This window comes from Euleptes europaea, chromosome 4, assembly GCF_029931775.1.
Source record: "Euleptes europaea isolate rEulEur1 chromosome 4, rEulEur1.hap1, whole genome shotgun sequence".
NCBI classification, from domain to species: Eukaryota; Metazoa; Chordata; class Lepidosauria; order Squamata; family Sphaerodactylidae; genus Euleptes; species Euleptes europaea.
Window position 1 is genome coordinate 86,846,341 of NC_079315.1, and position 26,408 is coordinate 86,872,748.

The 26,408-nt window shown below is 44.5% G+C and overlaps 1 protein-coding gene across 1 annotated transcript in view; it reads right to left on the bottom strand.

Moving 5' to 3' along the window:
* CKMT2 (creatine kinase, mitochondrial 2) overlaps nt 1-16,889 on the bottom strand; it is a 46,087-nt gene extending 29,198 nt beyond the window's left edge. The window contains exon 1 of the mRNA XM_056848649.1: nt 16,829-16,889. The gene's annotated coding sequence lies outside the window, so the exon portion shown is untranslated. The remainder of the gene's footprint in view (nt 1-16,828) is intronic.
* Nucleotides 16,890-26,408: the final 9,519 nt, after the last annotated feature.

A 26,408-nucleotide genomic window follows, 5' to 3' on the forward strand; every position in this document is an offset into this window, starting at 1 on the left:
TATTGTTGTTCAAACATTTTCTCAGAAGTTTTTAAATTTTTATAGAAATACAAAATTAACAGAACTATGCACACACTCAACAGAACAACTTTACATATATTACCTGTCCTTCCCGAGTCTAACATCTGGATTTAGGTAACCTGCTGCCCTCTCAAGATATGGTTTGTACAGAATTCTACAATGTATCTGCTTACCATTTCTAGTATTAGCGGCCATGTCAGTCTGAAACATGTGTGTGTGTGGGGGGGGGGGGGTAAGTGTTATAATAATACTACCTGAAGTGCACTTTCAACATTTTCTAGAGACCAGTGTATTTATGTTAGTTTGCAGTTACAACCAAGGCATTTCATGATTTCCAGTCATTGGACATAAAACTTGATTCTTACATTTCTTCTTCAATTTGGCACAAAATTGAAGTATTGTGAAGAATAACATCTGCATATGAAACTATCACGGGTCTTCAAGTTTCACACATGCAATCTAATGTTGATGGGGGGCTGAAATACATAATTCCCATAAAGTGTATATGAAATTGTAATGTTGGTTCCAGAGACTTCATTAACAGTCTGCAGGTCTCCAGATCCCATATTTTCAGAAGCTGGTTTTGGTGATTCCCCCCGCTCCCATTATTGTAAAATAGAAGCACAGTTTCTGTGTTGTGGTCAGTACTACTATTCCACCATACTGTTGAAATTATATGTGTGATATGGCTCAGTGGTGCTCTGCTCAGGGACATGCCATCAAGGAAACCTCATGTCCCAGGTTATTCTTTCTGCTCATTGACTCCCTGCCCAGTTACTATAGCTGCTGCTGTTGTCTTTTTTTTTTTTTTAGTATTTTTTTTCTTGGCCATTATAACAACATCTGAAATAGCACTATTTCTCATCCTACCTGCTTATCCCATCTAGGCATTAAGAATTAGTGTCCTTTCTTAGTGTGTGGCTTCCAAAGGGAATACTGAAATTGGAGAGAGGTTGGAATTCCTGGCTAGAATGAGCTGAAACCGGGCTGCAACCTGATGAGGATGGAGTTGTACAGGTTGCTCTCTGAAACTGGATGTAGGACAGCAAATTTGCTGCTTAATAGTATTGCCATGAAGTAATAGGGCAAACTAACTGACTTTTTTGTTAAGTTGCAGGGAAGTGTCTCCACTAATGTTAGTGGGCCTAAACATGATCAGCACAGAACTATTACTTGTGAGAACAGGAACATCCAGAAAGTGAACCTTTTCAGTGGTGTAATATTCAGTAAGGAATAGATACATATGGTTCCCAACTGCCCGGTTATGGCGGGCAATTGCCCACCAATCGCTTTTGCTGCCCGCCAACTCTTAGCTGGTTGGCGGGCAGAAGCAGGCCAGGGGAGGGGAGGGAGAGCAATCAGCGGCATCTACATGATGATGTCACTTCCGGGTTACATGGAAGTTCCGGCATCAGACTGGGGGGCCACTTTAGCACTCACGAAAAAACTCTATGGCAACCAGTGCAATGCTGGAACTTCCGCGTAAACGGAAAGTGATGTTATCACATAGATTACGCTGATCACCACCCCCAACCCTGCCTCTATAAACCTCCCGTCGGTTGTAAGGAGGGGCCTGGCAACTCTATAGATACACCATTACAATTCCACACATAGCTAATTTTGGAACAGTGCTGACTGGCTTCCACCCTAGGGTGGAAATGGCTGAAGATTTAGCACATAATTGCTTGAAAGTGCTCATGTTCCTGATGCTGATCCTGGTTGTCATGGAAAGTTTTTAACAACCTAAGCTGGTTCACCTGTTCTACCCTTTCTTGGATCATAAGGGCCAGCACTCTAGATGGCCTTTGAAATAAGATTTAGAAAATATAGCTGATCCAAAATGTGGCCACCATGTGTTTAGACATTCCTTTAGGAATTTATAATGCCAGTTTTGCAACCATGGCTGCCATGCTCCTGGTTGGGGTGAGGGAGCCTCCTGCCCCCCACACCTGTTGCCTGCTGCCATTCAGAGCAGCAGCAGGAGAAAAATACCCCCTCACACAGACACACATGATACCGGCTGGATAGGGTTGCCAGGTCCCTCTTCGCTATTGGTGGGAGATTTTTGGGGCGGAGCCTGAGGAGGGCGGGGTTTGGAGAGGGGAGGGACTTCAATGCCTTAGAGCCCATTTGCCAAAGCGAACATTTTCTCCAGGTGAACTGATCTCTATTGGCTGGAGATCAGCTGTAATAGCAGGAGATCCCCAGCTAGTATCTGGAGGCTGGCAACCCTACGGCTGGATCATGATGTAACTGGGGGGATTTAGCTAGAAGGGCTATGGACTCCTTTCCAAAATCTGATGGACACAACAGTAATGCCTTTCTAGTTATGGCAAATGGATAATCTTTTTCATAGGCAAAAGGTGTTCATGACATCAAATCTATCATCTACACAAGAGACCATAGCCATAGCCTACAGAAAAAGGCTTGAGGACAATGGCTGAGCTTGTTGGTTCACCCAGTTTGCCATTCAGTTTTTCTTCAGGGTTCTTAAACGCATGATCTTCTGTCCAATCGTCTCAGTTACTATTCATTTGAAGGCTAGAGGAGTTAGCTCGGCATTTCTAAAACATTGTCTGTGACAATAATAGTATTATTCCTGAATGACAATACTTCTAGCCTCAGGGTGAAGCTGATCATACTCTCGTCACTCTTCTTTGCATTTCTATCCTGAGGTAACTGTCATGTTGTACTTGAGCTATTTCATGAGATAGGAAAGCATTGTTATTTGTTCAGATATGTGTCTTAAGTTTCTTTAGTCTAAGGCAGTGGTTCCCAACCTTTTTTTGACCAGGGACCACTAGAACTTTTTTGTTCGGTGCAGGGACCCAAGGTTCAAAATAAAAATTCCGAGTGCCAATGCGGCAATTTAACCTGAATACTGAGGTTTTAGTTTAGAAAAAACAACTCATATGTTAACATCTTTTGTCTTAAAAGAAAAACACAATAGCAGAGCTTTCAATGATACAAACAACTTTTTATTGAAAGGCAAATCCAAGGCAAAACCTCCCATTCACAGATGGCCAATAACCCCCCATGCAGAGTTTTGAGAATCTGGATGGGGAAAACATGCATCTGAGTGGCAAATCCAAGGCAAAACCTCCCATTCACAAATGGCCAATAACCCCGTCCAGCGACGGCTGTTAGCCCTTCCGTCGCGGGCCCTCTACAATGCCGCACACTTACCGCACAGGGGGGCAACCCATGCCTGGAGGCTAGCCCGGGGGGCCGTCTTCCGTCCCCGACGGAGGGAGCCGGGAGGGCGGCACGTGCGCCAACAAGCGCCCCATCGGTCGAGTCGCCGGCGAGGGAGGACGGTGGCTGCGTGAGCGGCCTGGGGGCTGGGGGGAACCAAGGCCCAGCCGGTCCCTTGCCAATACGTCCCCTCTCCTCTAGGAAGCTGTCACGAGAGAGGAGCACAGCAAGGGATCTCCCCACAAACGGCCGGGAGACAGGAGGACGAGCGAGGGGGAGGCGAAGACACGCTCCGCCAGCTTCTGAGCGGCCTGCCGGCTAGCTGGCCGTCGGACGAGCCCGGCCGGGACACGGGTGGGGCGGAAGGCGAAGGGTCGGACTGACGGAAGTCCCAGCCCACCCTGGTGTGGGGGCAGGGGAGGCATTTAAGAGGGGGACGGCCCTATAAAGAGGGAACGGGGTGGAGGCCAAGGAGGATCGCTACAGGAAGGCAAATCCAAGACCTCCTCCTCCTCCTCGCTGCCGCCGCCTGGGCTCCTTCCTACCTTCCCTCCCCAGGGGCCTGCCATCCGCTGTCCTCAGTGCCTCGGCCTCCTCCGCCAGCCAAAACCAGCGGGAAAATCCCGCCCGCTGATTGGCTGCTGCCACCGCCCGCCTTGGCGCCGCCAGCCCTCGAGCACCGCGTGCAAAACCCGGCCGTGCTGTGAGGAGAAGGGAAGGGGGGGAGGAGGAGGCCGCTTTACCTCACACACGGCCCCTGAGCCGCGGCCGCAGCTCAACTGAGAGATGGAGAGAGCTGCGCGCCGGACCCCTGGTGGTCCGCGGACCACCGGTATAACTTTGTTTCGAGGACCCCTGGTTTAGTTCTCGTGGACCCCTGGGGGTCCACGGACCACCGTTTGGGAACCACTGTTCTAGATCTACTATACCAGGCTTCCATTAGACTTCTGAGCAAAGGACATTTGAAACTAATAAATTAGTTCTGCTTTCCAAGCCAAAAGTTCACATATGGAAATGTATTTACAAAAAGAAGCTAAAATCTGTTCCCGCAAAAACAAATATTCCAGGTCACTAATTCCTGTAGATTGGAGGAAAGGTCCTTAGGAGCATCGAAAGCATCAGATTATTTATTTATTTAATTGATTGATTAAAACATTTACATCCGGCCTTTCCTCATGGCTCAAGGCAGTTTATATATAGAAACTACTGGGAAATTATTTTGGTCTACAGTTATAGCAAAAGCAACCACAAAAAAATAAGTGCCTGTATTCTCATTGTTAATGTATAGCTGTAATTAGTTCTCACTGATGTAAGCAAGGACTGTCAGTTAGTCAGGAAGTTTATACTGTGCTGCTGGGGGGGATGAAGTTTCCTTATAGTTCTTGTTTAAGTATCATTCATTCCTGAACGTCTCAGGACAGGTGTCCCTTTTTCTAATCCACACAGATTACTCTGTGTAATCTGCCTTGAGTCCAAGTGAGAAAGGCAGACTATAAATAAATACATCCATGGTGGATTAACATGTCATTCTTTATCTAGCAGTTTGTCCCAAAAACTAAAATATTGTCGAAGGCTTTCACGTCCCAAAAACTGTTCCATTGGCCTGGAGTGTTTCCACAACATTACCTCTTTTGTGCTGCTGAAGGATTCCTTTTTTGGGAAATCAACTGCAAGTAGAAATGAAACAGAATTCACATTGCCCTTATATCCCCCAAGAAAAATCCAGCAGTGCCCATTCTCAATATCAAGATCTTAGTATATATTTACTTAATATAATATAATATATTTATTATATTGGGTGCGGTGGAACACAGGCAGGATAGTGCTGCTGCAGTCGTCTTGTTTGTGGCTTCCTAGAGGCACCTGGTTGGCCACTGTGTGAACAGACTGCTGGACTTGATGGGCCTTGGTCTGATCCAGCAGGGCCTTTCTTATGTTCTTACTTGTAAAATAGTCCCATTCAGGTTCTGCTTCTTCCTGCAACTGTAATCTTACTTTTCTCTTTTCTTGCATAACATGACTGTGAGCCCTTCTGCTACTCAATGATTTATTAACCACTTTTGGTACATCCTCCATGGCTATGGCATTCATGGATTGATCCTTAATAAATTCCTTTTCAGGAGTGTAGATTAATTACTGTTTTCCACTTTGCATTCAAAGGGATTTCCACTCATTTTTCTTTTTTACTATAATTTTGTAACTGTGCAATGATGGTCATTAAAAAGAAAAAACAAACCAATGATCAGTTGCCTTTGGAGTTAAAGCTTCCACTCCCAATCCTTGAAAAGAAAAATAGATTAAGGATCCATTCAGAAAGAGCGAAAGGAATGAATTTTTTATTTACTGTATTTATTGGCCACCTTTCTCTCTGAGATGCAAAATGGATTACACAGTGCAAGACAATGACTCAGATTACAAAAATTAGAAGCAATGCCAAACAAAATCCCCAAAAACCAACAACAACCCAAAACCATCCATAGACAATGTAGAAAAGTAGAATTACAAAAGTAGGAAATAATGCAATAAGAGTAAGGTAATGCATAAACTGTAGAACTGAATAAAATCCTATTCTCTTTTATGCCTTCCATTCCATTATACTACAATCTTATTCCTTTGTAGAAATTCCACATCCTTATTCCTTTTCTAGAAATGCCCTCTTGAACAATTTTCTTACACAATTTGCAAAATGACAGAAGTTTGTGTGTGTGTGTTTGTGCAGCTTTCTGGCTCCTTGGCAAGCGCTTCTGTTAAGTGGTAGTCCCAACAGAGAAAGCATGCGGATGGGCAGCTGTCAGTCTTACCCATTTGCAGAAGGCTTTGCTCACTTGAGCAAAGCTGTCGTGATGGCACATAGCAGGAGGGGTGGCCCTGCAGATATGAGGGTCCAAGGCTATGGATGGTTTTGTAGGTCATACCTTGAACTGAACCTGGTAACTGATAGGTAGCCAATGGAATGACTGCAGAGTTGGTGTGATAAGGTAGGTAAAAAAAGGACATTGCACCTTAAAAAGGATATTGCAGAGCTTGAGAAGGTGCAGGCAAGAGCATCCAAAATGATCAGGGGGCTAGAGCAACTGCCCTATGAGGAGCAGCTAAAATGCTTAGGGCTGTTTAGCTTGGAAAGAAGGTGGTTAAAGGGAGACATGATAGAGGTCACAGAATTATTCATGGTATGGAGTGGACAGGGAGAAGCTTTTCTCCCTCTCCCATAATACTAGAACACGGGGTCATCTGCTGAAGCTGGAGGGTGAGAGATTCAAAACAGATAAAAGGAAGTACTTCTTCACACAAAAGGTAAAGGTCCCCTGTGCAAGCACCGGGTCATTCCTGACCCATGGGGTAATGTCAAATCCCGACGTTTACTAGGCAGACTTTGTTTATGGGGTGGTTTGCCAGTCGTCTTCCCTTTACCCCCAGCAAGCTGGGTACTTTTCACACAATGCATAGTTAAATTGTGGAACTCCCTGCCCCAGGATGTGGTGATGACTGCCAACTTGGAGGGCTTTAAGAGGGGAGTGGACATGGAGGAGAGGGCTATCCATGGCTACTAATAAAAATGGATACTAATCATGATGCATACTTATTATCTCCAGGATCAGAGGAACATGCCTATTATATTAGGTGCTTTGGAACACAGGCAGGTTAATGCTGCTGCAGTCGTCTTTTTTGGGGGGGCTTCCTGGATTGGCCACTGTGTGATCAGACTGCTGGACTTGATGGACCTTGATCTGATCCAGCAGGGCCTTTCTTATGTTCTTACGTTGGTCTGTCTAGCTCCCAATAATAACTAAGCTGAAGCATTTTGTACCAAATGCAGTTTCTAGTTAGGCTGAGAAATTGAGTTACTTTGAAACAGGAGGCAAATCTAAAGGGGCAGTGACTATTGAATGCCTTAATAGCATTTTGTCATGAGTATTACTGGTGTTGCGATTATATTTTAAGTGTAACAATTGCCACAGATCAGGTCTGAAAAGAGACAGCTATAAAAACAATACAGACGGGAATAGAAGGGGTCAAATCCAGCAATTCATGAGCAGAAAGGAAAACTTATATAGCTCAGTTCTGCTTGATGTGCATCTGGAGCAATGGAATGTACAACAGATGGTTCACATGATTTAATATTAGGTTTAAACTCATGAACATCAAGAACTGCTTTTGATGTTAATATTCCCTATTCAGATCATCAAACATAGTGAATGGAGGGCCAAAAGACCCCATCCAACACGATCTTGATAAAGCAAGCAGGAAGTTTGCAAGATAACTGCATTTTGATCAGCTTTAAGACAAAACTAGTGGAATGTAATATTGGAAACAGCCCTACAGCTTCAATTTTTAATTGCACCAGAAAACACCAGGTGCAAAAGAATCCCTGAAATCCGATGCTGTTTGTACTTTATAAGAATAAATCTCTGTCTAAATGCCTGTTGTAATCAATAGGAGTCAAATGGCTGTGAAGGTTATGGATTTTTTTCTGTAGGCTACCCAGGCATGTGGAACTGCTGGAATTGCTTCTGAAATACATACATGGCACTTGAGTCTATCATATGATTGTCCCTTCCAGTGTATTTTCTTAGACTGGTGTATTTTCTTAGACTGTCAAATTTAGGAAAATAAAAGAAAACAATTATTTTAATTCTGTATGAAATCAACCAGTTCATTGGCTCTGTTGGATGCAGGATATCCTATCAAGCAACAGGTAACATTAACTACATTAGACAGTCTGTCATGTTTAGCTAGCTCAGACCGTTTCTTCTGGCAAAAAGGAACTGTGTGGGAGGTTGTTTTCATATCCCTTATAGTAACGGGTTGTGACACAGTCATCATGTACTTCATACCAGCAGTGATTGACTGATGGATTGACTGCATATTATTTTTTCCCCTTGAAGCCCTTTAATGGGCAGAGTAGAAGATTACAATGCACAGCAAAGTCAGTTCTGCCTGTTGAAGGTCGTGGCTTAGGAAGGGAAAGATGAATACTCCAAATTAATGACTGGCTGCGTAGGTGGTGTCGTCAAGAAAGGTTTGGATTTCTGGACCATGGCTTACGCTTTTGAGAAGAAGCTCATCTGTTGGGGGATGGTTTACACCTCACGAGGGTAGGAAAAAATGTGTTTGGTGAGAGCCTTGCAAACCTGATCAGGAGGGCTTTAAACTAATCCTATGGGGGAGCGAGACAACAATTTAAAGCCTTGTATGCTGATAATACCTGGAGACGAGAACAATAAAGATTTGCAGGGAGTGGCATGTATGCAAGGAAACAAAAACTCACAGGTAAGTACAGAAATGAAAACCACGGGGCACATAAACCATGGATTCCGATGTCTGTACACTAATGCGCAGAGTATGGGAAACAAGCAGGAAGAACTCGAAGCCCTAATACAGGAAGGGGATTTTGACCTAATAGGCATTTCTGAAACTTGGTGGAATGTCACTCTTGATTGGAATATTAAGATTGAGGGGTACAACTTGTTTAAAAGGGATAGATTGATAAGGAAGGGGGAGGAGTAGCACTGTATGTCAAAGATGTGTATACTTGTGAAGAAGTACATGAATCTGAGCATGGTAATGCAGTCGAGACTCTATGGGTAAACATAAAAGGAATAAGAAATAATCGTGATATTTTCGTGGCGGTCTGCTATCGACCGCCAAACCAGGCAGAGGATTTGGATGGGATGCTCCTAGACCAGATCACAAAGTTCTCAAAGAGACGGGACATGGGGGTCATGGGAGATTTTAATTACCCGGATATCTGTTGGAAGTCCAACGCTGCTAAAAATGCAAGATCCAATAAATTCCTGACTTGTCTTGCTGACAACTTCCTATTCCAGAAGGTGGACAGGGAAACAAGGGGGTCTGCCATCTTAAACTTGATTCTCACCAACAGGGAAGAACTGGTCGATGAGGTTAAAGTAGTAGGCACCTTGGGTAGTAGTGACCACGTACTCTTGGAATTTACAATCTTGGGGAGAGGAAAACCTGTACGTAGTCAGACATGTAGGTTGAACTTCAAAAGAGCAAATTTTAACAAGCTTAAACTTATGCTAGGTAGAATCCCATGGTCAGAAATACTTAAGGAGAAGGGAGTTCAAGAAGGGTGGGCATTTCTTAAAAATAAAATACTGAAGGCGCAATCCCAAACCATTCCTATGAGAAGGAAAAATGGGAGGAGCCTAAAGAGGCCAGGGTGGCTTCATAAACAGCTTTTTAAAGAGTTGAGAAATAAAAAAGACTCATTTAGGAAGTGGAAGGAGGGCCTTATAACCAAAGAGGAATATAAGCAAATAACTAGTGCTTGTAGGGAGAGTGTTAGGAAAGCTAAATCTCAGTATGAACTTAGGCTAGTGAGAGATGCTAAACGCAACAAAAAAGGGTTCTTTTCCTATGTACAGAGTAAGAGTGAGAACAAGGACAAGATAAGCACATTGCGTGGACCGGAAAGTGAAGAAGGGGAAAAAGGAGGATCCAGGTAACTACCGACCCATCAGCTTGACTTCTATATCAGGAAAAGTGTTCAAACAAATCATCAAACAGTCCGTCCTTGAGCATTTAGAAAGGATGGATCTGGTCACTAAGAGCCAGCATGGGTTTCTCAAGAATAAGTCATGTCAGACTAATCTTATCTCCTTTTTTGAGAAAGTTACTACCTTGCTGGAGCAGGGGAATGCTGTAGACATAGTTTATCTAGATTTCAGTAAGGCTTTTGATAAGGTTCCACATAGTATTCTAGTTGACAAATTGGGAAAATGTGGGTTAGATCCTATTATTGTTAGATGGATCTGCAACTGGTTGACAGATCGTACCCAAAGAGTGCTAGCTAATGGTTCCTCGTCCACTTGGAGATAAGTGACTAGTAGAGTTCCTCAGGGATCTGTGCTGGGCCCTGTGTTGTTCAACATCTTTATAAATGATTTGGATGAAGGAATAGAGGGGATGCTTATTAAATTTGCAGATGATACTAAATTGGGAGGGGTAGCAAATACGGTAGAAGACAGAGCCAAGATGCAGGCTGATCTTGACAGGCTGGAGAAATGGGCTAGAACTAATAAAATGCACTTCAACAAAGACAAATGTAAAGTTCTGCATTTAGGTAGGAAAAATCAAATACATTATTATAGGATGGGCGAGACTTGTCTGAGCAGTAGTGTGTGTGAAAAGGTTCTTGAGATTTAGTAGACCAAACACTGAACATGAGTCCGCAGTGTGATGCTGTAACTAAAAAGGCAAACGTAGTCTTGGGCTGCATCAACAGAAGTATATGTCCAGATCACACGAAGTGATGGTATCGCTTTACTCTGCTCTGGTTAGACCTCAACTAGAATACTGTGTTTAGTTTTGGGCACCACAATTTAAGAAAGATGTAGACAAGCTGGAACGTGTCCAGAGAAGGCAACGAAGATGGTGAGGTGTCTGGAGACCAAGTCCTATGAGGAAAGTTTGAAGGAGCTGGGTATGTTTAGCCTGAAGAGGAAAAGACTGAGAGGGGATATGATAACCATGTTCAAGTACTTGAAGGGCTGTCATATAGAGGAGGGTTCCGAGTTGTTTTCTGTTGCTCAAGAAGGTCGGACCAGAACCAATGGGTTGAAATTAAATCAAAAGAGTTTCCGTCTAGACATTAGGAAGAATTTTCTAACAGCGGTTCCTTAGTGGAACAGGCATCCTCGGGAGGTGGTAAGCTCTCCTTCCCTGGAGGTTTTTAAGAAGAGGTTAGATGGCCATCTGTCAGCAATGCTGATTCTGTGACCTTAGGCAGATGATGAGAGGGAGGGCATCTTGGCCATTTTCTGGTCACTAGGGGTGTGGAGGGGGGAGGTACTTGTGAATTTCCTGCATTGTGCAGCGGGTTGGACTTGATGGCCCTGGTGGTCTCTATGATTCTAGGATTCAGAAACTTTAGTGCTATTCTACCAGTAAGCCATTTCATTTGTGTGTCTGAACATTAGAGTAGACAAGTGAAAAACGGCAAGAACTTGCAGGAGGCATGTCGTTTTCCCGTCCCCCACTATTTCCTCTTTCAATTTCCTGAAAGCCCCTAGCCTGTACCCTTTTTTTGCTTCCTTCTGTCCTTCTAGGGTTGCCAGCCTCCATGTGGAGCCTGCAGATCTCCTGGAATCACAAGGGATCTCCCAACTGCAGATATCAGTTCCCCCTTAGGGATACCACCTCCAGGTTGGGAAATTCCTGGAGATTTTCAGGTGGAGCCTTGGGAGGGTGAGGTTTGGGGAGGGAAGCAACCTCAGCATGGCATAATGCCATAGAGCCCACCCTCCAAAGCAAACATTTTTTTCAGGGGAACTTATCTCTGTCATCTGATGATCAGTTGTAATTCTAGGTTGTCTCCAGATCCCATCTGGAGGTTAGCAACCCTAGTTCACCTGGAGGAAATGGCTGTTTTGGAGGGTGGTGTCTATGGCCTTATACCCTTCTGACTTGTGGGGTGGCATCTCATTTTCCCCTGTATCCCCCTTCACACACTATTTTCTCTTTCCGCCCTCCTGGCAACCGCATTCTCTTCTTCTCAGCCATCCACAAACCTACCCTTTATCTGTTTCTCATCTTTAGCTATATTTATTATTTATTTACTTCATTTTTACCCCTCCTTTTTTTCCACAATGGGGACCAAAATAGCTTACATTATCCTCCTCTCCTTCTTTTTTATTTGCACAACAACTCTTACTGGTAGGTTAGGTGGAAAGTATGTGACTGGTCCAAAATCACCCATTGAGCTTCCACAGCAAGATGGGGATTTGAACCTGGGTCTCCAAGACCTTACTCTCAAACTCCAGGTGCTATACCACACTGGCTTTCATCAGGTGGCTGCTGTTGAACAAGCAGCCAGGCCTAGCTGAATCATGCACATCAGATGGTATCAAGTCACCCAGAGATTGCTGCCAGGCCTAGCATTGCCAAAATAGGCCTTGAAAGGGCTGTGCCCACACTCCCTTGATTTAACTGACAAAAGTAGCAACAGCCACTGAGGAAATCCATTGTTAAAGCTACAGGAGCTCCTTTTATCATGCTTGGTTTTTTTTAAAAATCTCCCAATGTATTTTTTAATATATTTCACATTTTTCTACAAACCTGGGGCCTTTTCAGGTTTGTAGAAAGATCTGTCTTGCCCATTCACAGATCTAACCATTGGATTTAAGTATCCTGAGATTTGGCCGACCTTTGCAATTAGTATATAGACAAGTGGAGCAGCTATCTCTTTTCCCCCACCTTTGCTTCTCCCCCTCTCTCCCAGAAAACAGAAGTCAACGGGAAAACGAATCCAAAGCTGAAAGGGAGGGGGAACCGTGCCGTTTACACAGGGGAGGTTTTGCCTTGGATTTGCCGCTCTCTCTGGATGCACATTTTCCCCATCCAAATTCTCAAAACTCTGCATTGGGGGCTTATTGTTGAGTTTTGAGAATTCGGGTGGGGAAAATGTGCACCCAGAGAGCGGCAAATCCAAGGCAGAACTCCCCATGCATTCGGTTGCATGACAGTGGAGTCGAGCGGTTTGGAGCCTGATAGGACTTCTCTTTCCCCCTCTCCTTCGAATGCCTCCCCTCTACAGAGCTGCGATGGGCGGAGCTGTGACGGAGGTGGGGGCGGGCCTCAACAGTGAGCTTGTCAGCAGGAGGAGGGCTGAAAGGTCAGGGGCAGACACAACCGCTGTCAAATTGAGTAATCCAAACTACATCGGGCTTTATGAATTAAATTCGATTCCATGAATAACCTTTTAAGTTCGGGGGTTTTTTTTTGCTCCGCCTCAAGAGAGCAGCAATTTTTTGAGTGAATAATTGACCTTAGTCTCTCACTCTTTCTCCTTGCTGCCACCACTTTTCTTATTCTCTCTCTCCTCCATGCCTATCACTTTCTCTTTCTGTCCTCCCACCCCATCACTCTTTCTCTTTCTGCCCCCATCACCCTCCCAGCCTCCTACCTGCTTTCTTCCCCACCCCCATCCCACACACACTCGCATAGCAGCAGTTGAGGCAGCAGCTCTCCCAAAATCACAACAAATCTCTCAACTACTGAGGTCAGTTCCCCTTAGGGTTGCCAGCTCCAGGTTGGAAAATTCCTGGAGATTTGCAGGTGGAGCCTTGTGAGGGTGAGGTTTGGGTTGGGAAGCAACTTCAGCAGGGTATAATGCCATAGACGCACCCTCCAAAGCAGCGATTTTCTCCATGGGAACTAATCTCTCATCTGGTGATCAGTTGTAATTCTGGGTGATCTCCAGCCCTCATCTGGAGGTTGGCAACCCTAGTTCTCCTGGAGGAAATGGCTGCTTTGGAGGGAGGCTTCTATGGCATTATACCCTTATGAGGTCCCTCCCTTCCTCAAACCCCCAATGTATTGTTTTTTGTAGATTTTACATTTTTCTGCACACCTGGGCCCTTTTCAGGTTTGTAGAAAGATCTGTCACTGGATTTAAGTATCCAAAAATTTGGCCGACTTCACTGTTAGAATATAAGATTTCCAGTAGAGTTGATTATTATTTTGAACATCGTAAAGGCCTCCCTTTACCCTTCACCATGTTTTTTTCCCCAAGCTTACTTTATATGACAGCAAAATACAGAGAACTTGTATGCGGAAAAATACAGAGTTTCTATATATGAGAACAAAGCTAGCAATTTCTCTTCTAGATTTTTTTTTAGTTTGGGATATTATATTTGCAGTGATTATTCTCTTTCATGTACTTATCTGCCCAGAAGTGTTGCTTCTTTTTCAATGGCTTGTTTCATGTCTCTTTAACCTTGCTGACATTAACTGATATAAAAAGGAATTGAGTTCCTTTCACCCCCACCCATGTGCCAGTTGCATCAACTCTGGCTTTTAACTACCATCTAAAATTAGTGCATGTTCTCATACAGCAGGCATGCATGACAGTAGGCACTAAGAGACAGGAGTGGGTAGAGAGTACAAGGACAGATAGTAGGTAAGCCTGTATGGAATGGAAGGGGGACGAAAAAGTGATATAAGATTAAACATAGCAAAATATTGATATAGCTAATTCTCAACATAGCCTCATCTCTGGATACTTAAATCCAGAGACAGACAAGACAGATCTTTCTACAAATGTGAGAAAAGCCCCATGTTTGCAGAAAATCGTTCCTAGGGCTGTTTTTGCCTTGGTGTAGTGGTTAAGAGTGGCTTACTCTAATTTGGAGAACCAGGTTTGATTTTCCACTCCTCCACATGAGTGGCGGACTCTAATCTGGTGAACCGGGTTTGTTTCCACACTCCTACACATGAAGCCTGCTGGGTGACCTTGGGCTAGTCACAGCTCTCAGACTCACCTACCTCACAAGGTGTCTGAAGTGTCTGTAAGCCACTTTGACACTCCTTAAAGGTAGAGAAAAGGTGGGGTATAAAAATCAACTCTTCTTCTCATCAGGGCCAGGCCTCTCAGCAACCTCTGGGTGACTTGATACCACCTGACTTGCGGGACTCAACAAAGCCTAGCTGCTTGCCGCTGTTCAACAGCAGACACGCTATTAAAGCCAATGTGGTGTAGCAGTTAGAGTTTCAGACTAGGGTCTGGGAGACCTGAGTTTAAATCACCAGTCTGCCATGGAAGCTCACTAGGTTATGTTGTGCCTGTCACATGCTTTCAGCCTAACCTACCTCACAGGGTTGTTGTGAGGATTAAAAAAGAGAAGAGAATGAGGTAAGCTGCTTTGGTCCCCACTGTGAACGGTATAAATAAAGTAAATAAATATAGCTAAAGATGGGAGGCAGTTAAAAGAAAAATTGGTGAATGGCTGAGAAGGAGAGAATGAGGCAGGGAAAGGGGAGAAGATATGGAGGTTGCCAGAAGGAGGGTAAGGGGGAATAATGTGGGGAAGGGGATACAGGGGGAAGTAATGTCTACCATGTAAGTTGGTCTGGCCCAGCGGCTGGCAACACACAACTGTACCATAGTTTTCCTAGGTAGAGACTGCTGTGGGGGGAGAGAAAGCTGAAGAACGAGGGAAAGGTAGGTTTGCTGTTTGGTGGGAAGAAGAGAAGGAAGCAGGAAAAGGGGACAGTCTATGGAGGCTTTCAGGAAAGGGAAAGAGGAAATAATGGGGGAGGGCAAAATGAAATGCCTCCTTGCAGGTTCCTTGCAGGTTCCCACTTGTAAAATGAATAGAATCACCATAGGGTGGTTATTGTTCAGGTTCCTGCAAACTTTAAAAAAAGTCAGGGTCTCCAGTGACTATACCTGAGAAGCTGAATTTGCAGTTAGCACAAGCTAGCTGGAGGATGATCTCCTCAAGGTCACTTGTACTGGTAGCCTTCCATACCAAAAGTGCAAGGTGTCAAAATACAGCAAGTGATAAATTCAGAGCAGCTAAGACAGCAACGGTTGCTATGGGCATCTATAGCATCCCAGTTCATAACAGATTGTGTGTGTGTGTGCATACACACATATTGTGCATCAGGTTTCTAGGGTTGCCAACTCTGGGCTGGGAAATTCCTGGAGACTTGGGGGCAGAGCCTGGGGAGGGTGGTGTTTGGGGAAGAAGATCAGCAGGGATGAGATGCCATAGAGTCCCCCCTCCAAAGGGGGAACAATTGCTATAGTCTAGAGGTCAGTTGTAATTCTGGGAGAGGAACAGGTACCAAACCATGTGATCTGTTTCCCATATCATGTCATACAGGACTGAAATGTCTAGCTGCGCACAAAATGCCTGTCCTCATTGGTGGCTAATCACAGTTTATGCCACCTGACACATTCATTTGAGGCTAGGGACAGGGATTCCAGGTGGAGAATAAACATTACAGGTAGACCATACCCCCATCATGCCCCATTTTACTGTTTAAGCTCCCTTACTGCTTTCTCAGGCCATTCCTGAGCCTCAAGGACGAAAGTCCTTAGGAAGCCAGGAAGGTGCTGCATCAGCGCTCAGGTCCCCTGCGCCGGTATCTGGGCCATTTAGGCCGCCCAGGGTGGCATAGATGCTGGTGGGGATGCCATCTTCCCGGTGCTGCTGTGGCAGCGCCACCCAGGACGTATTTACCTGGGCTACACCGCTAAAACTAGTTTGCATGGTTGCTAGGTCAAAATGATTAAAAAAAACAAAGAACTCTACAGGAAGGTTTGTGAGAGCTGTTCTTATGGAATTCTGTGGAACAGAAATATTTTCAAATATGGAACAATTAAAATAAGGAATATAAGTTTGCACTTCTCCAGTATTTAATTTGGGGTTAGTTGAAGGATGCGGATTACTTTAAGCAAGGATAATTGCTGATACAGATCAAATCTCAAGATTGTTCCTTTACAGCAATAAAGCAAACATTAATAACATGATGCTCCAACCTCTCTAGTTAAAGTAAGACATTTATGACAGCATTGACATTTTAAAAGCTACTTGCTCTGCAGGTTGTCTGTAAAAATGTTATTACAGTTTGCACAAGGCAGATCATATTTTCAACATGCTTATGTCAGTTTCACCGTTTGGAGAGTTGCACAGAGACCTGACAAATCTTACTCTCGTAGCTTTCTGTGCACTTAATGCAAATAAGTAAATGATATCTTCCCAAAGGCTACAATCCGTGGCACACTGAAAACGTTTCTAATAACCTTCCCATTATAAATGTCAGCGTCTCTGGTGAATAAACATGTGTAAGTTAAACTGACCTTGAAAGCGCAAACCACACACGTCCTGTCGCTTACAAGTCAAGAAATGGGAACTGAACCAACAGTTTGTGCTGTGAGCTACAGAATTACAGGTCATATGAGGAGGGGAAGCGGGGGAGGGAAGAGGAAGAAAGGGGAAACTATACCTTACTGGCCAATCCCATGTCATTCAGCTCTGATCTAAACATCTGATCTCATGACAGTCTCCTGGAGGATTCAAAGAAGACCTAAAGTGTAATACCAAACTGAGATACACCCTTCTTTTAAACCCACTTGTGGCTGTGTTCTTAAATTGGTACCTGAAGTGAAAAATCAAAATGACACCTCTTATACTCACCTAATTTGAAACGGACAACTTCTTTTGAAATCAGGTGTCCAAAGCAGCCCAGTTTGCAATATAAATCCAGTATTTGTGCCGACTATATGGGGTTCTGCAATATAATCCTCATCCACTGTTGCTGGCAAATAGGTAAATTACAAGCGGGAACCTGCAAGGACTTGCAGGATACATATAATTCCCCCCTCCTCTTTCCCTTTCCTGAAAGCCCCCGTAGCCTTTCCTCCTGTCCTGCTTCGTTCCTTCCTTCTAGGGTTGCCAACCTCCATGTGGGGCCTGGAGAGCTCCTGGAATCACAACAGATCTCCCAGTCACATAGAACAGTTCTCCCTTAGGGTTGCCAGCTCCAGGTTGTGAAATTCCTGTAGACTTTGGGGTGGAGCCTTGGGAGGGTGAGGTTTGGGGAGGGAAATGACCTCAGCAGGGTATAATGGTTTACGGGCCACCCTCCAAAGCAGCCATTTTCTCCAGGGAAACTGATCGGTGTCATCTAGAGATCAGTTGTAATTCCAGATCCCATCTGGAGGTTAGCAACCCTAGTTCCCCTGGAGGAAATACCCTTTAACTACCTCCCATCTTCAGCTATATTTATTATTTATTTTCTTCATTTATAACCTGTTTTCTCCACAGTGGGATGCACAGCAGCTTACATTATACCCCTCTCCTCCTTTTTATCCTCACAACAACCCTTCAAGTTGGGTTAAGTGGAACGCATGTGACTGGCTCAATATCACCTAATGAGCTACGTAGGGTTGTCAACTCCAGGTTGGGAAATACCTGGAGATTTTGGGGGTGGAGCCTAAGGAGGGTGGGGCTTGGAGAGGGCAGGGATTTCAGTGCCATAGAGTCCAATTATCAAAGCAGCCATTTTCTTCAGGGGAACTGAATTCTATTGCCTGGAGATCAGTTGTAGTAGGGGGAGATCTCCAGCCACCACCTGGTGGCAACCCTGCTTCTATGGCACACTGGTGATTAAAACCCAGGTCTCCCAGACCCCACTCTGAAGCTCTAACTGCTACACCACACTGACTTTAATAGAATGGATGCTGTTGAACAGTAGCAACCAGCCAGGCCTATATCAGGTCACCCAGTGGTTGCTACCCAGCCTGGCCCCAATGAGTCCTCCCTCAAAGGCCTGAACAGCACTGCCCCCTCCTCCTGCTTATGCCAACATAAGTCAAGTCTAGAATGTGGTGGTTGCCTAGCAACTGCCACCGAAGGCTTCCATTTTTAAAGCCACAGGTGTTCATTTGGTTGTTGTTTTCTAATCCCTTTTTTAGGCAGTGGCTGGGCCTGGAGCCTCTCTTGGTGTCCGCTGCTGCCACTGTTGTAGCAGCTGCTGCCACCAGGCTCCGCCACCAAAGAAGCTGCAGGAGCAGCACCAGCCATTGGGCCCATCAAAGGTGTGTTGTCTGCACATGTGCAGATGCTATTTTACTTTGGCGGGAATTAACCCCCCCCCCGTATATTTTTAAAAAGATTTATCTGCAAACCTTGCAGGTCCCTTAGGTTTGTAGAAAAATCTGTTTTTGGTAAATGTGGCCCCAATCAACACATTTAGATATCTGCAGATGGGGCCACACTTGGAAAACAGTATATAGACAAATGGGGACCTGTGATACTCACGGGGATGGAATGCCTCCCCCCCGCATCACTGCCAATTCCCCACACCCAATTCCCTCTACTGCTCAGTGGGGGGACCAGGAGACTTGTGGGGGGAATCCCATATTCCCCCCATTACAAAGCCTTGAGTAGCTCCCGTGGCAACTGCCAGTATCCGCGGCTGCAACCCACCCAGAGTGGCTGCTGGCATCCTCCGCTGCTGTGGCCAGGCCCTGAGTGGCTCCAAACTATTTGGGTGTGTTGTCTGCACTTGCAAATGATTTTGGGGGGGGATTTAACCCCCCCATATATTTTATTGTTGATTTCAGATTTTTCTGCAAGTTTAAAGAAAAATCTGTTTAGCACTAGTGTAGCCCCAATTCATGGAGTTAGATATCCGCAGATGGGGGCGGGTCACACATCGCTATTAGATTTATAGTTCATATGATGGTAGTTTAATTCTGAGCTGTGACAGGTTGAATGTTTCTACCACCACATGGCAGGCCTATTTAGCTGTCTTTGGTGCACTAAAATATTCCAAAACCATCTGTGGCAGTTAAACAACTTTGTTTCTTATATAAGGTTCTCTACCATCAAGTTCTGGCTGCGCCTACATTTCCGTGCCCCCACAAACAGCCTCATAGCCAGTTTGGTTGCGGACCCTTATGTATTCAAATAGTCCCAATTCATAGAAAGGAAAATCAGCTCTCTTGGCATTGATATAGAGGTGCTGGCAAATTCCGGGGAAGCCCATATTCTTCGGATGATTCAGAGAGAATCTGGGACATGGAATTGCAGAAAATAAATGCTGGAGCGAATAGGATCTGCTCACCTACCCTTTTTGGCCTTTCTTTTTCTAAAAGAACAATGGCCGAATATTTCTCCAATTGAGTCGATCCCTCCCAGGGTAGAGCCTTTATGTTGGCCAGATTAAATACATTTCCATCAGCTATAGTTTCTGGTAGATATAGAGGTATTCTCCGGAACAAAATACTGCAGCTGTCAGTTGAAAGAACCAGAATCAGTAGAGCATATTCTCCTATATTGTCCCCTGTATTATAAACAACGTCTAGAACTGATTAATCCTCACCTTATGTCCTTAAAAGATTCGGCAGATGACGGCACCAAACTATTATTAGCGGATAGGGTTTCTGCTGTTTCCGTACATATGGCGGAGTTCCTGGCGATTGTTATTAAAAACAAAAACAAGAGGGTAAGGAAATAAATAATATAAAAACCAACTGAGACTATCTACACTGGGAAACACTGGGAAACAATACATGAAAGGGTGTTGGTGTTAGCTGTGCTGTGTGATAGATCCTGGTTCTCACTTGTCGTCTGGAAGAACGAATTATGGCTAAGATTAGTTATATTGTCACATGTGAGACACTTTTGGAGTATGGAGTTTTATGCACTTTTGTTATTACCATTATCATGCCAATAAAGGTGACTGAAACTGATATAAGGTTCTCAAGTCCCCCTGGCAAACAGAAGGCTATGGCAACAGTGCAGATCACCCGTTTTGGGGAAATGAAATCCTGTGATTTCAGTTCCCCCATCCCCATAATCTGTTTAGGTTTAACTGCACAGTGCAAAAACACAACTGCTTTCAACTGCTATAATGAGGGTCGTTCTTCCTCTGCAAACTCTTTTAATATGTGTCAGGCGTAATCTGGAAGAATAATAGACACATGGAAATGTGTGTGTGTGTACTTCCCTTCCTGGAGTGGAACAGAGTCCAATAACAGTGGTATCAGATGGAAAATACTTTTGCTTATGAAAGCACTAAGTTAATTTTAGGCTAATCTCAAGTGCAGTAGGGGGCAGCAATTAGACCATGTGGTTGTTACTGAATTCAAGGCATTCCTGGATGAAACTGATTTTGTAATAACTATACTAACTACATTTCAAGCTTGGTTTCTGGTGATATTGGAGGTGGATGATGTGTCTGGCATCAGTACCAGTACCTTTTTTATTTTCTAAACTACTCAACAGCTGTTGGCACTATAGATCACAACACATCTGGAAAAGTTATAATTACATCCAAGACCACTGACTTTACTGAACTAACAGCCCATTCCTCAGCTGCACCAGCAGCCGTGCCTAAAGCCCTTTGGAGGGCGGCGACGGCCCATGGCGGCGCAAGGGCCCACAGCGCCGGTGTCTGGGAGGCGCACACTGGCATTGGTGGCCCCAGCGCTGGCGTACAGGGCTGGATGCCGGTCTCCGGCCGTTGCTGCAGCAGCCCCAGGCCCGGACACCGCCGGAGCCTGCCGCCAGCATCCAGATGCCAGCAACGCCCACAGCGGTGTCCTGGGGGGCATTATGGCATCCTAGGAGGCGTTCCCAGGGCGTAACAGCATCCCGGGAGGCGTTCCCAGGGCGTTCCGGTGCTGGCTGGGGGCAGGGCTGCAGTTAGGTGGCCTCCTGAGCCATTTTGCCCCCTTTTTTGGGGCCAAGTGGAGTATCTTCCGTGCAACCCTCATAGGGTTGCATGGATTTTTGGCGCCATGCGAAGGTACCGGCGCACACATTCCTATCAGGAATGCGCTTTTAGAAAGGTGTGATTAGGTTTGCATGGTAAGCCTTGCAAAACCAGAAACCTTGAAAAAATTCCCCACAGGAGGAAAACTTAGGAGCTTGTTCCAGAAGTTTACAAGAGCTGTGCATTTTCTCATTACATGGCCTGTACTTAAATAACAGTACATCTACCACTTAGATATTTTACTGTCTGCAGTCTTGGAAGGCCATTTTAATGGGATCCCATATAGGAAAAGACGAGCCCCATGGCGCAGAGTGGTAAGCTGCAGTACTGCAGTCAAAAGCTCTACTCCTGACCTGAGTTTGATCCCGACGGAAGTCGGTTTCAGGTAGCCAGCTCAAGGTTGACTCAGCCTTCCATCCTTCCGAGGTCAGTAAAATGAGTACCCAGCTTGCTGGGGGGGAAATGTAGACGACTGGGGAAGGCAATGGCAAACCACCCCATAAACATAGTCTGCCTAGTAAAACAACAATACAACAATACAATACCTTTATGGGCATCATAACACGCCAAAACGTCAGCAAAAATTGGTTAAAATCTTCCATTGCTCATTAAAAATAATATTTATCGATTAAAATTTTATTTAAGTTCTCTTAAACCGGGTGGGCTTGATGCTTCTCTCGGTAAGGGCTGAAGCTAGGAAGGAAGCTACTGAAGCCGTGAGGTTTCTGTCTTCGTCTGCTAAAAGGAGACGAGCCAGATTCCTTTTTGATCTTGTGCACCAAGGGTCTGGCAAATGGCTAAGCATTAGATGATGAGGTCCGCTATGGAGAGGGCAGTCCAATAGGATATGTTCCACTGTGTCGGGAATTACAGCATCATAGGCACATAGTCGGGCATTATGGGGAACATGATGGAATCTGCCAGAAGTCACTGCCGATGGAAAGGCCAGCATGAAAGCTCTTCTCTGGGTTGGTAAAGCTAAATTGTAAAGGTAATTAGCACAAGAGCCATAAGATAAAATGATGCCTAGAGCGCCATGGGAACAAGTTCTCGGGGAATGAGGGGGAAAGAGCTGTCTTTCATTATCATATAGTTGCCGTCGGATAGTTTGAAAGATGTAATGTTCATCGCTTAATGCCAAAGCATCAAGGTCTAGTCTGCCTAGTAAATGTTGGGATGTGACGTCACCCCATGGGTCAGGAATGACCCAGTGCTTGCACTAGGGCTGTCAAAAAAAAAAAAATTCGGTACAGTTCGGATTCGGCCGAATTTGACCCTTGTGGGTTCGGTACGTGCCGAAGTCCGAACTCCCCCGCTTCGGATCCCCGGTAATTCGGGGGGATCCGGAGTTCGGGGAAAATTCGGCCCCAGCGCGCCTTCAGAGGGATTCCCTGAAGGCGCGTGGGGGCCCTTTAAACTGATCTGAGCCTCCCGGCCGGGAGGCACAGATCAGTTTAAAGGGCAGCCCGCCCCCCTTCAGCGTGCTCCGCTGGAGAGGCGCGGGCTGCCCTTTAAACTCATTTGCGCCTCCCGGCCGGGAGGCTCAGATCAGTTTAAAGGGCAGGCCACGCCTCTCCAGCGGAGCCCGCTGAAGGGGGGCGGGCTGCCCTTTAAACTCATCTGAGCCTCCCAGCTGGGAGGCGCAGATGAGTTTAAAGGGCAGTCCGCCCCCCTTCAGCGGGCTCCGCTGGAGAGGCGCGGGCTGTCATTTAAACTGATCTGCGCCTCCCGGCCGGGAGGCACAGATGAGTTTAAAGGGCAGCCCGCCCCCCTTCAGCGGGCTCCGCTGGAGAGGCGCGGGCTGCCCTTTAAACGGAGCCCGCTGAAGGGGGGCGGGCTGCCCTTTAAACTGATCTGCGCCTCCCAGCTGGGAGGCTCAGATCAGTTTAAAGGGCCCCTGCGCGCCTTCAGGGAATCCCTCTGAAGGCGCGCTGGGGCCGAATTTTCCCCCGAACTCCGGATCCCCCCGAATTACCGGGGATCCGAAGCCGGGGAGTTCGGACTTTGGCACGTACCGAACGCACAAGGGTCAAATTCGGCCGAATCCGAACTGTACCGAATTTTTTTTTTTTGACAGCCCTAGTGCAAGCACTGGGTCATTCCTGACCCATGGGGTGACGTCACATCCCAACATTTACTAGGCAGACTAGACCTTGATGCTCTGGCATTAAGCGATGAACATTACATCTTTCAAACTATCCGACGGCAACTATATGATAATGGAAGACAGCTCTTTCCCCCTCATTCCCCGAGAACTTGTTGACCAAAATATGTCTGACACGTGACTGTTCCACTCCGGGTCACTTGTCCTCTTTTATTTGTGTCTGGACTGTATGGTCATTCTTTCTTATTATAAGAAATATAATATATTTTATATATTATATATTTTAATGATGACTTTTATTTTAATACTTTCTGTAAAATGTCTAAAATATTTTAAAAATTATTTTACTTAAAATTTTGTCTTGGTGGAATTCCCACCGTATTCTGTATTTTTGCTATGGCTCTTTTTACTAATGCAATAAAGACTGATTGATTGATTGACTGCCTGGTTGATTGAGTACATCTACCTATTGTAACAGGTCTCAGCTAAATTACGGTGTTCCATTCTTATCGGTATGCTTTCAATATACCCATGATAATTTGGAGAACAGCAACGAAGGATATGGAACACTTGACAGATTGTAATTAGAATGTAGTGAAGGTTTACACTAGAGAAAATAGACTTAAGTATGTATGACAGAAATTTGCAGATATGGCAAGATCCTGTATCTTTTGGTCTCTTCTATGCAATCATTTGGGAGAAATTTGGGAGAAAATTCCTAGAATTGGGATTTATTTCAGACAAAATTCCTATGATTGGGCTACTCCTGGCCAGGGTGATGGTTTCCAGTTATATGAAGGAAATTAAAGGGCTGGCCTTACAATGCAGGTGAAATGGGTTGATGCCTAGGGTGACAGGCTTTTTGGGATTCCCTATTAGACAACTACATTTATTTTCCTTATTTAAAAATACATTATCTCCTGACTTCTCATTCTTTCCCCGAGGGGGTGGGGGAGACCAAAGTCATAGTACATTTAAGGCACCAAAAAACTTTGGGCTGACCCTGGAAGTTTCTTTAGTATATTTTTACTTACATCCTAAACATTAAAAGGCAGGCCTTTCCTTTTATTTGATTGCATAAAATCGTTTCACTACCTACTTCTCATGGATAGTTCACAAGAGATAAGCCTAAAAGAATACCAAGGCAGTTTGAGAAGCAGCATGCCATCTTTTAAGATAAATTTGTATTTATAGTTTTAAATTGTGTGTTTTTAACTTATATTATATATTTATATTGTAATGTATTATTGCTGGAAGCTGCCCTGAGCCCAACTTGGTTGGGAAAGGGCAGGGTATAAATTAAATACAAATAAATAAATAACTGCCTCTTTTGTCTTTCAAGGCCACATTTCCCCAGAAAAGGAAAGGTGCTATTTCTCCAGTAAAGGGGAAAAATACATGTAACAGTGTTTCGCCATCTGAGACAAGTAGAATAAGGGATGGTTTGCAGTATGCTTTTGATGAGAAAAACCATGGAGAAAGAGTTAAATAACCTATCTTCCAGCACCACAATCCAATTATACTGGGACCCCTTGCATCTGTATTTTGTTGGCTTGTAGAATAAAAAACCATTTATGGATCCAAGATCCAGCAAAGCACATTTCAGTAGTGTATCAGAAAAATCTACCCTAACAGCAAGATTAATTGGGCAAGGAAAGGTTTTAAGATGCTGCTGGCCAAAAGGTTAAAGAATTTCAGTGCCTCTTTCTTTATATATTTGTTTGAAATGTTCATAATAATGAGATTATATTTCTTAATTGTTTATCTGAAATCTTTATCCCACTTTTTCATCCAATTAGAACCCTCAAGGTGGTGAACAGTTAAACACACACACACACACACACACAATCAATTAATCCCAAATGAAACAAAGAAAACTCTTCACCTGCTTACATATGCTTTATTCAAAAAATCCAGTTCAATGAAATAAAATATTAATGAAAATAATGCATGTTTCTCCATTACTGGAAAATTTAAAAAATCAGTCTAGGAACCTGATGATCATAATATGATTATTGGCTAGATAAGCCAGCATGGATGGTATAGTGGTTAAGAGCAGTTGACTCTGATCTGGAGAACCGGGTTTGATTCCCCACTCCTCCACATGAGCGGCGGAGGCTAATCTGGTGAACTGGATTTGTTTCCCCACTCCTACATATGAAGCCAGTTGGGTTGGGCTAGTCATACTCTCTCAGCCCCACCTACCTCACAGGGTGTCTGTTGTGGGGAAGGAAAGGGAAGGTGATTGTAAGCTGGTTTGATTCTTCCTTAAGTGGTAGAGAAAGAGCATATAAAAACCAACTCCTACTCCTCCTTCTTCTAGATTCAAGTCCAGTAGCACCTTAAAGATATGTATCTGATGAAGGGAGTATTGACTCTCAAAAGCTTGTACCCTGGAAATCAAGCTCTTCTGCTGAAGTCCAACATGGCTACCTACCTGAAAATATGTTTAATAGCACTAATCATATGTTATAGGGAAAGGAGCAGAAGGCTGTATTCAGTCCTACCACTACCCCATTCTCCTCCTGAATAGGTTAGACGTTACAGAGAAAATCTAGCTGCACACCTGAATCTTGGATCAGGCTGTTTATACTGATGATCTGCTCTTACTCAGCACCCTAGTGCATGGGGGTATCCTTCTCTTGAATTACAGCAACCATCTACATAATTTTTTTCTTGAGGGTATTGTCAACTTTCCCAAAATAACTCAGCTATCTACATTAAAAAAATGACTACATCTCAGGATGACTTCTGAAGTTAACAGTATTTACCAGTTTTGAAATCATATAAATCAAAGGGAGGGTCTAGTGGCAAAAAAATGTTCCTCTTCATTATCTTGCTTTTTATTTGGAATAAACACATTGCAAAGTAAATTTAAATCCATTCCATCCAGTTGTTTGAGATAAAACAAATGACCAAACAGGAAAGGAACTTTGGAGAAGAAAATGTTTAATTTGCATAATGGCACATTGCCTCATGTAGAAAGCCTTACGAACAGTACAAAGTCATAGCATGTCAAAAGGTCATCACAATACACGCCAAAGCCATCTGC